The 13,243-nt window shown below is 38.7% G+C and overlaps 1 pseudogene; it reads right to left on the bottom strand.

Annotated features, from left to right (window-relative positions):
- Window positions 1-11,693: 11,693 nt before the first annotated feature.
- LOC147883342 (uncharacterized) lies at window positions 11,694-12,685 on the bottom strand (annotated as a pseudogene).
- Window positions 12,686-13,243: the final 558 nt, after the last annotated feature.

Genomic DNA, 13,243 nt, shown 5'->3' with positions numbered 1-13,243 from the left:
GGCAGACTGGGTCGGTCACCTAATTGAGCCTAACTGACTATGACTGGTAGCTATATAAGAGCAAGCCTGTGAAGCCCATTTCATCACTGGCTACAGCAACCCTGATTCCTTAGCATCCAGCCTCCGGTCTTCTACTATTTCCAGCACGCCGTCGAAGCTTCTTTCATAGGAGCGCATGGTTGGGAGGCAACGCCATCTATTGTATCAATTCTACGGTAATCAAATTTTTGATTCTCCATACTATCTTGTTTTCCCTCTTGCATATGAGATCCTATTATCTGTTGAGCACAGACGTTGTATTATTTCCTTACAAACATTACTATTGCACTTTTGTACGTAGATGATCTGATTGTGACTGGAAGCAAGGATAGCTTCATCACAAAACTAAAACAAGACTTATCTATAGAGTTCGACATGAAAGATCTTGGACTTATGCACTATTGTCGTGGAATTGAGTTCTGGAGAGATTCAAATAGTACATTCATGAGTCAGCTCAAGTATGTTGACAGTCTTCTGAAGAAGTTTCATATGGCAGATTGCAAGATTGCAACCACTCCCATGGAGCAGAGTTTGAAACTTACTAAAGATTCAAAAAAGCCTATAGTCGATGATAGGTACTACAGGCAGCTCATCGGATCTCTTATATATCTAACTATCACTCGGCCAGATATTTCTTATGCAGTAAGCTCACTAGCATAGTTTATGGCAAATCCAAAACAGTCTCACTAGAATGTAGCCAAAAGAGTCTTGAGATACATCAAAGGTACGAGACAGTTTGGGATAGAATATAGAGGAAGTCATCCACGGTTGCATGGATACTGTGACAGTGTGACTATGCCAGAGATCATGAGACCAAGAGATCAACACAAGGATATGTATTTTTCCTTGGTTAAGGTGCTATATCATGGTTGTCAAACAAACAACCAACTATTTCTTTTTCTTCGACCGAAGCAAAATATAGAGCACTCACTACAGGTGCATGTGAGGCTATATGGCTCAAAAGACTATTGTCAGAAACAGATTACTTTGATGAGTCAAATCCAACAACAATATAATGTGATAATCAATCAGCTCAAGCATTGGTCAAGAATCTAATATATCACTCCAAGACAAAGCACATTGATGTCAGAGATCACTTCATCAGAGAAAGAGTGTTACTTGGTGACATCACACTGCATCATTGTGATAGTAAAGAGAATGTATGTTGCAGACATCTTTAGCAAACCACTCGGTAAAGAGCTTTTTGAGAAACACCGATTAGCTCTTAGTTTGACACACAAGAAGGGCATTCCCATTAAAGGGGTGTGATGGAATGTAATGCTCAGTCCTTCTTCAATTCCCCAGAATCATCATCTTGAGGGAAGGCCTACTTCATGATGTTGATCTTGAGGGAAGGTGTTGAGAGTTTACGCTCAACATTATGTGATCATATGTGCATAGCACTAACCCAATAGAGTGCTATAAAGGAAAGGGTTAGATCCCCTAACCCTAACCCTAAATGGGTTTGTATATATTCTACATTTTCAACTAAATCTAGTGTATAGTTAGTCATTTGTGGTGTGCTCTCTAGCTATGCTCTCTAGCTGTGCCCTCCCTCCTCATCTCCACTCTTCTCCTCTCCCCTCTTCATATTTTGTCACTTGCCCCTAAAGGGGACCCCTTAAGGACCATATTGCCTTCAGTTTAATCCTGTTTAGTACTATTGTGTTCTATTCCTCACACAAACTTTTTGTTGATGATTGGTTTTGCAAGCATAATTACTCCTAAATTTCCAAGAGAAACATCCTTCCATAGACATTGGTTTCCATTATTTTCAGAATCTAAGCCCTGTTTCTTTAACAAACTAAAGGAAAGGAATACTACTTGTTATGTTTACCATACAAGAATAGACTTGTTCCAAAAAGCAGTGAATTCTGTGAGATAGAATAGCGTATCATTGCATGGACATATGTGTGATTGCTTATGCAAGGTTTGTAGGCCCCAAGGGGAAGAAACGTGTGTTTCTCACACTAGCACCTATTCTTCTATGATGTCAATAATGTGGCATTCAGTAGTCTGTCCAAAGGAAGAGGATGCTATATGGCACAAGCTTGAATGCTTATTGGGAAAATGTGATAAGTGCCCAAAGTCATCCTTTTGACCATATGAGTTGAATGATGCAAATGGTGTATTGATAAGATGGAATACATATGAGCATGTCACTGAGGATATGGGAAAGCTGATGCAAAGAAGAGAATATAATTCTTATACAAGGAAACACCTCCCTCCATCATCATCCCACAATACTTGCAACACTTAAATGTTTTTACCACTCACAACTTTGGTAGTTACCGGCAACTCTCTCAATTTAAAAAGTGCACCACAAATTTTCCAGATGATGTGGTGCTTTCGGTTGTTGATTTTGTAGAGAACTATATGAAGTTCAATCAATGCATTGGCATAATGACCAAGTCACCATCTTGGTTCATATTTTCTATTGGAAGGAGATGAGTGAGATAAAAAAGCAAGCCATCTTTTACATTTCAGATGGTATAGAACATGACACACTGTTTATGCAGCATTGCTTTATGCTCCACAATCAATGGTTGGTGTCTAAGGGCTTGAAGTTTAAAAGACATTGGGTTTGGTCAGATGGGACAGTATCTCAGTTCAAGGCACTCGCCCATTTTACTTTGTTGCAAGGTAAGACATTAGACACTGCCTTTTTTAATTCCTACATCACGCTAAAGATGTTGCATGCAATATATAACATACTTTTTCTATTGTTTGTTATGCTAGGTATTGCTCTTTGACTAACATTCGGATGATGTAGAAATTTTTTGGTAGCAATCATGGCAAGGGAGAAGATGATGGGGTCAGTGCAGTCATAAACTAGTGAGCAATTGGATGTAAATGGTAAAAAGCTACATAATGCACACGACATTGTGGAATGGTTGACATGGAATATGGGATATGATTTTGAACAACGGCTCTTTGTAGAAGTAAAGGTTGGTGATGTTGACAGGTCTAAAGCATGGAACTGCCACACCATCAAAGGAAGTCGCTCAAAACGTTGCATATTGGGTTTTAGTAATAAATACTCTCAGAGAAAGTGATGGATGGTAGAGGCAATGTTTTCAGCATTGGAGATGAAGTTGTATATGGAATCTTTTATGCAAAAATCCATAAATGCAAAAGCGGTTATTCCTTACTAAAAGATGCACCTCCTGCTATAGTGCATGCTGATGCGGTGTTTAATTCAAAATGTTGCAAGTAAAGCACAAGGTCAAGGAGATGCACAAACGAATCTTGGAAAACATTTCATTTTAAGAACTGTTGCATAACTCTTAAGAAAACTAGATGTAGATTACGAGAGTTTGCTTCCATTTTAACCTTATTTTGTATTGTTGCCATTTTTGGGGGAGGAGTACCCAGAAGTTCTTGGGTCCATATTGGACGCATTAAAGGGCATTGTAATGTTTTTGTAGTGCAATGATGCAACTTTTAAATGAAAGATTGTCAAGTCACCATATTAGCAAATCCATATTGTTTGATGTTTGAAATCAGTCATGGTACAGATACATACCATTTTTTCATAATTATTTGTTATTACTTAGAGTATTGTTAATGGCTAAAAAGGCCGCTTATTAGTACTAAACATTTCTATTCCATACACCAAACAACAACATTGATGCTAATGTGATGCTTAATGGATTTGTGGTAGTAGTAGTGAATGCTTTAGGCCAACGTGAGTGCAAAAGTAAGGCAACAAGCAGTTGATATTATCTCTAGGATTGCAATTATAATGAAGCAGTGCTCTAAGGAGCAGCTTATGGGTCATCTTGGTGTGGTTTTATATGAAAATTTGGGGGAGGAGTACCCGAAAGTTCTTGGGTCCATATTGGATGCATTAAAGGGCATTGTAATGAAAGAATGATGCATCCCATCAAGGACCTACTTTCGCATTTAACACCAATTTTAAAGAATAGACATGAGAAAGTTCAAGAGAGTTGCATTGATCTAGTAGGGAGAACTGCTAACAGAGGAGCTGAGTTTGTGCTAGCTCAGTAGTGGATGAGAATATGTTTTGAGCTCCTATAAATGCTTAAATCTCACAAAAAAGGGATCAGGAGGGCCACTAAGAATACAATTGGATACATTGCTAAAGCTATTGGTCCACTGTGAAACATATGGCTCTAGAGGTAGTTGGGCTTGGTTGTGAGGATGCATTGGTACATCTTCTCAGTGACTCTAGTTAGCATTTTTTAATATGTTTTTTTCCTGTGAGTCTTTGTCAAAACCTCAATAAATCCATTCCATCACTTAGTTTACTTATTTTTTGGAGTGGCTTGCATCGCCATATGTGTTTTGAGACTACTGAATGGTTTATTCTTCAGGTCAGATATGGTAAGGCACTGATTTAATAGCAAACACCAAAACTATTTGCAATTGATTGAACTAAGCAATAGACAACAAACAATATTATTTAAAACTAATTTTTGTCAAAGGAACACTACTATTTAGTCATACATGTAAATGATAAGCAAAAGTGACCATTTCATACACACATGTAAAGAAGCACATGTAAAGACAAAAGGCTGCAAAATCACCCAAATGTATTATCACTATTAAACTCCAGTCCTTTACAAAGATGACAACATCTGTATTATCACTATTACCCTCTAGTCATTTACAAAGATAACAACATCTGTATTTATGAAAGTGGCATTAAAAATAGCCAAGTATCAGCACTATGTACAAGTCTTTTTACAAAATATACCATGTGCATACAATCTTGCCTTCAAGGAACAATGTATGGTGGATATTGTTTTACATAAGAATTACATCTAAGAATTTGTTCTATCATGTCATGTGAAAGATCCGCTATCATTTTTGGATAGTAGGCCAGTTTGTGGGCTGCAGATCTTGACTTAAGAGTGAAATGTTAGCATCAACACACTCCATGTCAGTGTGATCTTCAACGAGTACTTCAATGAATAATTTGGTTGGATGCTCACCATATGCAACTGCAATATTCTCAATCACGTGGCCTTCATAAGGGTACCTCATTGTAAATGCAAGAACACTTTCTTTGACTTTTGCTAAAGCCATCAAGTACGGGAGTAAGTGAATTGACAATTCATCATCATTAGGATCTCCTTCATGGGAGAAAGGAGTTATGCAAGAACTAGGTGGATTTAAAACTAATTTTAAAGGAGTGTGTGCGTGGGATCATAGTCAAAAAGAATGGATTGAACTCATAAATCCCCCTCCACCTATGGAAGGCATAAAAGATATCCCTGTGCGAATGAGTGAGAGAGATGACATACACAACATCACTGTGCCTTTGATCCACAATGAATATCCTATCCAAGGAGCTCTATGGTGAATGGGGTCTCCCACCAATGCAAAAGGCTAATTTCAACATACGCCTTGCAAATGATTTACGGGAATAGTGAATGGAGTGTCAACAAAAGTCACAGTAGTCCGCATTTCTCTTCAATTCACAATCTTGAATCTCCCCAAGAAATCTTATGAAATCTTGCTTGGATGACCTTGGTTGCATGAGGCATCAGTTCTCCATGATTGGGAAACTAATAGATTGACAATCCAAAATTGCAACACCACAGTAAGAGTCGATGTGGGGATAAGAGCAATAAAACCAATTGTGCCTAGAGCATTGGATGAAACCTCTTCAATGATAATCTCAAGCAAATCAGCCCCTTTGCAACAACAACAACATGCCTTAGAGGCGGGCGATACACAAAGCAATGTCAACAATTGGATCCAAGCATTGGTGACCATTAACAACTACCATTCACTAGATCAAAGAAATGTCAACAATTGGATCCAAGCATTGGTGACCATTGACAACTACCATTCACTAGATCCCATCTCTCGCAAATTAATGCTAATGTCATGCAGGTAAATCCTCCACTTACACGTGAAGAACCAATTGATCTAGAGGTTCCATTCTTTTTTGTTGACCTTCACTAGAATGGTGAACTTGAACAAGCTATCCATGATAATAAGGACTCATATTTTTCTTGGGACCTTGAAACAGAGGCTGAAAATGCTCAATTTGAAGACCATGTCTTTGACAATTCCTTAGCCATTCTCCTGAACTTGAACAAGCTATCCATGATAATAAGGACTCAGATTTTCCTTGGGACCTTGAAACAGAGGCTAAAAATGCTCAATTTGAAGACCATGTCTTTGACAATGACTTAGCGATTCTCCCGCAAGAAAGCTAAAGGAGGATATTGCCATCGCAAATCCAAAGCTGAACACTTCAATGAGTTTGAACGAATCGTCAAGTTGTATCCAGCTCTCCTAAAATCTGAGCCACCTCCTCTTGAATGATCCCCTGATGGACTTGAAGGATGATGCATAGCAAATGAACCCTTAATTGGAATAGTTTGCGCGAGTGGAAAAGTTACCTCATATTTCCCAACATAAGAAGTTTCGAAAGTTTAAGCCACATGTGCAGATGAAGCTTGATAACGAGACTTCAATTGGTAAATGATACTATGCCACCCATACCCATAGCACATGTCAGGCTAGTTTAGCACCATCAGAGGCTAATCTTCGAGAAGTGCCAGAGTACTTCAAGAACTACACAAGTGTAGTGTCCCCATAGCAATGCCAAGACCAGTAAGAGAATTTGATGTGCAAGAAATCGATAACATTGGAGAGAGTCCAATCTATGAGAGACTAGCCAAAGCTTGCACAATAAACCTCGCCCTTGAAGGGGAAGAAGAAAAATTGGTATTCATTGGTAAACAGCTTACACAAGAAGATGAAACAAAGCTCAAAGCACTCCTAATGGAATACTGAGAGTGCCTAGCATGGTCATACAAGGAAATGAAGGGAATTTCACCAGAAGTGGTAGTACACACAATACCTTTAGGGAAGGTGCCCACCATAAGGTATGTAGACCTTATCAAACAAATCCAAAATATGGCACCATGGTTTATGATGAACTGGGAAAAATATTAGATGACGGATTCATCTATGAGATATAGCATGCTGATTAGGTTTCACCCATCATCATCATGCCTAAACACAACAAGAAGATTAACTTAACTAGATTCGGGCAGGTAGTTGTATTATTAGAGAATATGTTTACTTTGAATTTTATAATTTTAGCATATAAGCACATGTTTAAGCATATGTTTAATTTGAATTCTATAATTTTAGCATATAACCACACGTTTTATTTTCAAAAAATTGAATTAGCACATAGAAATTTGTATTTGGCACATCACACTTTGAATTCAACACATAGCACTTTACACTCTGCACATAATGCTTTGCATTTAGCACATGACCATATTTTTTGGTGGGGAGATAATTACCACACTTCCTCACCAAAATTATAAGACCAAGGAATGTGCCCTTCTTTGGGTTCATTTCAATTTTCATTTGCCACAAAGACTTTTTGATTTTGCACATAGCATTTTGAATCTGGCATATAGCACTTTGCATTAGGCTTATACTACTTTGCATTCAGCACATAACCACACATTGTGTGGGGGGAGAGTTGGCACACTTCGTCTCTAAAAATTATAAGACCAAGGAATGTGCCCTTCCTTGGGTTCATATCAATTTGTATCTAGCACATAGCAATTTGAGTTTAACAAATAGCACTTTGCACTTGTACACTTTAGAAAAATTTGTCTTCTTATTCATTTAATTTGCATTTTCCACAAAGCACTTTTAATTTTGCACATAGCATTTTGAATCTAGCATATAGCACTTTGCATTTGGCTTGCATCTGGCTTTTAGTACTTTGCATTTAGCACATAACCACACGTTGTGTGGGGGGAGTTGGCATGCTTCCTCTCCAAAAATTATAAGACTAAGGAATATGCCCTTCCTTGGGTTCAGATCAATTTGTATCTAGCACATAGCAATTTGATTTTAACACATAACACGTTGCATTTGTTACATAGCACTTTGCACTTGTCATATACTTCAACAAAATTTGTCTTCTTGTTCATTTTAATTTGCATTTGCCATAGAGTACTTTTGCACATAGCATTTTGAATCTCGCATATAGCACTTTGCATTTGGCTTATAGTACTTTGCATTTAGCACATAACCACACATTTATGTGGGAGAGTTGGCACACTTCCTCTCCAAAAATTATAAGACTATGGAACATGCCCTTCCTTGGGTTCATATGGATTTGGATCTAGCACATAGCAATTTGAGTTTAGCACATAGATTGGAGCTGCGTTGGCACATTGACATCCACATGCCATACATTAACATTTGCAAGATGCTATGTGAACAAATAATACTTTAGAATAAGAATGGCCTCATCTCATTTGTAATAGGTATTCCTAGCTTTAAGATTTTGTGTTTGGAAACAACTAACCATCTTCTTAAAAGCACGCCACATATCTTTGTTTGAACAAATGGTGGATACAGGCTTATTGGAAACATAGCGAAAATTGTATGGTGCCAAGGCTTTACAGCAGGATCAACTAGCATGCCACAAGTTCCATGGTCACTAGGTTATGCACATGGCATCCCAAATCCGTGATCACAATAAGCCATAATCTGAGGACGGGTAATAAAATGGATCTAGGGGTATGTTGTCTCTGTGCCAACATGGACTTCGGTGTAGCGCAAAATGTGTGTATAGAGTAGTGGCAAAGCTCTAATTGTACTTGCATAAGGCTAGGAATAATTTATCTTAGGAATCCTCAACATGCATCTTCAACATGCAAGTCCTACATTCAACTCCTACATGCATGTTCTACGTGCAAGTTCTACATACGATTCCTACATGCAATTTGTACATGCAACTTCTACATGCAGGTTCTACATGGAACTCCTACATGCATGTTTTACATGCAACTCCTACATGCATGTTCTACATGCAACATGCAACTTCTATATGTGTATCCTAGATGCAAGCTCTACATATAGAGAGAGAATGTCTTACAATTCCTACATGCAGAGAGAGAAGCTCTCCAACTTGTATAAATACCCCATAATGGAATGAAGCCCATACTCTTTGGGACATTGTGTTGAGTTCTACTTTGGTATTCCAAGCAATGGTCTCCAAGTGCCCATGCTTCCTTGCACTCCATGTCCAAAATCATGTCCTAACCTTGCAACTCTTCCCCTCTCCTCCAACCTTGCAACCCCTCCTCTTCCTCTTCTCCTCCCAACTCCTCCAGGACCTCCCTTCTCCTCCCTCCTCCTCCTCCCTTTTCCACCCTGTCCTCCCTTCTCCACCCTCTCCTCCTTCCCCTTGCTCTTATACCTTCTTCCTCTCCCACTCCTATGCTTCCCCTAAACCCTTAGTCCCATAACCCTTGACCTCCATGATCTATGAGGGAGACGAGTTCTCTGCCATGTACTCTATCCTGAACCTTGGGTCCTCCTTCCTCCCTCCTTCTGAACCTTGAACCTCTACTAAACCCTGAAACGTCCTAAGACTTGAACCCCCCTCTAACCCTTAAACTCCTTCTAAACCCTTCAAACCCCAATCAAGGCAAAAGCCTTCATTACCCTAATTATGATGATGCATGTTTCTTTCACACATGCATGTAGTATGTTTTCTTACCACACTTAAGCCTACGTCTCTCATCAGAATATGACCCTCTTAAGCTACACTTATACTACAAATGACAACACCGATATATCTGTAGATGATAAAAAGCCTCGAAACCTTGCATACTCAAAAAACGCTTCTCTTCCTGCAGAATCCGTGAGAAAGAGCCAGCATTGTCTTAAACCAACGTGATTGAATAGCTATATATTTCACCAACCTGGTGGTTATTTGTGATTCAGTTTTGGAATAGTTTAATTATGTAATTTCTAAATCGACCTGGCTTGGACTTAATGCGATTGTCCTAAACCAGCCCAATGGTTGGAACATCAAGGTCACACTAGTTATGTGATTGTCCTAAACTAGTGTGGTTGAACAACAATATATTCCACTAGCCCTATGATTGTATGTGAATGAGCTTTGGAATAGTTTAATTGTTTAATTTCTAAACTGGGCTGGCTTGGACTTAATGTGATTGTCCTAAACTAGCCCAATGTTTAGAACATCATGTAATAAATCACTGTATTGGCTTAGGTCAAACACTAGTTATGTGGTTGTCTTAAACCAACATGGTTGAACGGTAATATATTTTGTAAGAGAAAGAAACAACAATATATTGTTCTTGTCTAATTGATGAGCAGCCTGGTGGTTGAAATTGTTATGTTTCCTACTAGTAAAATATTAGTTAAGTTTAATTTTCGGGTTGGTTTGGGTCATATACTAAATAATTTCTAAGTCGGGCTATGGCTTGCTATGGCTTGGACTTAATGTGAGTGTCCACACTAGCCCGGTGGTTGGAACATCATGCAATATATCACTTAACTCGCTCAGGTAAAACAATAAACTAGTGTGGTTGAAATAAAGATATATTTCACAAATAAAAAAATTTGATGATCAGTCCGGTGGTTGGTTAAAATTGCCATGTTTCCTAGTAGTTGAATTATTGAAGTTTGATTTTTGGGCTGGTTTGGATCATGTACCAGTCAATTTCCAAACCGGGTTGGCTTGGACTCAATGTGAGTGTCCTAACGAACCCGATGGTTGGAATATCATGCAGTATATCATTGAGCTAGCTCATGTCAAACAAGATTTATGTGATTGCCCAAAATCAGTGTGGTTGAAACATAAATATATTTCACAGAGATAGTAATAATTAATGACTAGCCGAGTGGTCGGTTGAAACTTTTGTGTTTCCTAGTAGTTAAATGATTTAAGTTGTTTCATTTACAAGCTGGTTCAAGTCATATACCAGTCAATTTCCAAAACTGAGTTGGCTTGGACTTATGTGATTGTCTTAAACTAGCCCGATCATTTAAATTGTTTTCTTCTATAGTAGTGGAATTGTTTTGTTTTATAGTAGCTTTATTAGACTAGTTTTTGCACATACCTGTGTTTGTTTTTCTCATAGTATTTCTTTCCTTGAAATTTTCTTTCCCACCTGTTGGGTGAGCAGACGGAGTTGTATCCAAAGTTTATGGCTCAGAACCCTGACCTTTTGATTGGGCAAAGGAGCTTTGAGCATTGTAAGTCCTAGTATGTTAGGAAACTCAAAGACAGGAGTGTGTGTTGTTGTAAAACACACATAGATGTCTATAGGCCACCCTGATCCTCGTGTGTTGCAAGTTCTCTAAGCTAAGAAGATTATATACACTTTTTTTAGAAATCCATAATAAGAAATTGAAAACATCAATGGGTGTCACACCAAAGCCAACAATTTTGTATTAAAATACCATTGCAAGTGAGTTAAATTACATAAGGTGGCATTAGAAACTCAATTATTTAGTTCTCCCTTCCCATGAAAATTTAACTTAATGAACCTTAGAAGGGCCTCACAAATTAACTAAATTAACCTTAGTAAGGGAGTACTACAACTCACAAGATTCTCTTGCTTGTTTGTCTATGGAAGCTTTGGTGGATATGACCTTTGAAAATTGAACCACACATCTCACTTTGCGAGCTCAACTATTGCATGAGGAGCTTGAAAATGCTTCCATGAAAGAAAAAGATCCGAGCACATAGCACTTTTGGTCAAGTATCAATTGGAGTTGGAGAAAATGTCTATGAGAGAGGACACATATGAAAGCTTGAATGAGATGATGTAGCTAGAATGGAAAGCATGTGTTGTGCTTCCCTCACTTCATAGCATTCAAATTCCATGGAAATTTTCAATGCCACCAATTTCGAAGCGATGTTCTTCCTGGATTGCAAGCTTTGTAGCTTGAAGCACTATTAGACTCAAATTTAGAGCTATCCATGCAGTGCGGTTCTACAATCCATTAATCGACCTGCCAGAGCAAAGGGGTTTTTTACACTCTAGTTCACCCACACACCTACTGAGATGAACTTTTCAAGGAAACGTCATTTTTGTCGACATTGGTTTCGTCCAACAATGGCCGTCATACTTTGCTCCATGCCGTCCATTGCACTCCCTCCATGTGATGTGGGCGGCAATTCAAACACAACATTCCCATTGTACATTGTCGGAACTTCAATCAACTTCTCCACTGTGGTTGAATTGTGCAACAGTTGATGAAGCAGTCGATGACATCCCCCAAAAGATTTGATGTATGACGACATGCTAATGACTGCCTGAGGACCCTCCATTGCGGCTATTATATCATTGTCATCATAGATGAGTGCCATGCCATGGCCTCTTAATGGTTGTTCAACATGGCTTGAACTCGGCCTCAAGCTCAAGCTTCTTGGGATAGCCGTGAGATCTATTGTGGGTGTAGCTTGTGCAATGGTTGCCTTCCCTCATGTTTGGAATGATGGGTCCAATTCGCATGGTCTCTGCCTCAAATTGGCTGGACTTTGGGTAAGATCTATTGTGGGTGGAGCATGGGCAGATGCACTCTTTCCTCTCTCTAGCACATAGTCACGCGACAACTCCATGTTCAGCATGTACAAGTGCCCCAATCCACTCTCCTAAATGGCTTCCACTTGTGTAGTCTGCAGGTGGTCATTTACATGTGTGATAGCCATCACATGAATGCCCTTGTCTATTATGGGGTTATCCTCACCTAGCATAATGGTTCCACCATTTGCATATCGTATCTTTGGCTCCGATGAGAGGGAGTTTAAATAGATCCACACTTCATTGAGGTTGCTAGACCCTACACCAGTTGGGCCGGCCATTTCAAGAGGGATCCGAGAGAGAGAGAGAGAGAGAGAGAGAGAGAGAGAGAGAGAGAGAGAGAGAGAATTAATTATATCCCTCCCCTCCTTCACAAATCAATGAGTTTAAGCTAATTTATAATGACTAGATTGAATTAACCTAAGTGCATGTAAAAAATTAAGATTGCCCTATCGCTTTCCTTTTAAAAGTTCTCTAGGGGGACATTTAACCACATTGATTTGTGAAGGAGAGAAGGGATCTAATTGATTGAATTTCCATTAAAAGTTTTCTACGGGGACATATAGGGTTAGATACAAAAAGGTGTTACAAAATGTTATTGTATTGATACAAGAAAGCTCAGCTTAATATGTTCCCCTATAGAACTTAAATCCAAATTTCCCATTATAAAGAAAGCTCAGCTTATATGTCCCCTTGGAGAACTTAAAATCAAATTTCCTACTATAAAGAAAGCTCATCTTATATACAAAAAGCTTAGCTTAGCTGGTGAGCTAGGTGTTTTATCAACACAAGAAAGCTCAACTCAACTCTGGTAAGCTAGGCATCCAAAAATGTTCACT

The sequence above is a fragment of the Dipteris shenzhenensis genome, chromosome 28 (assembly GCF_047967505.1).
Source record: "Dipteris shenzhenensis isolate YYH24624 ecotype China chromosome 28, Dip_SZ_1.0, whole genome shotgun sequence".
NCBI classification, from domain to species: domain Eukaryota; kingdom Viridiplantae; phylum Streptophyta; class Polypodiopsida; order Gleicheniales; family Dipteridaceae; genus Dipteris; species Dipteris shenzhenensis.
Note: the sequence above shows the minus strand (reverse complement) of the source record. Positions and strands in the feature narration are given on the sequence as shown.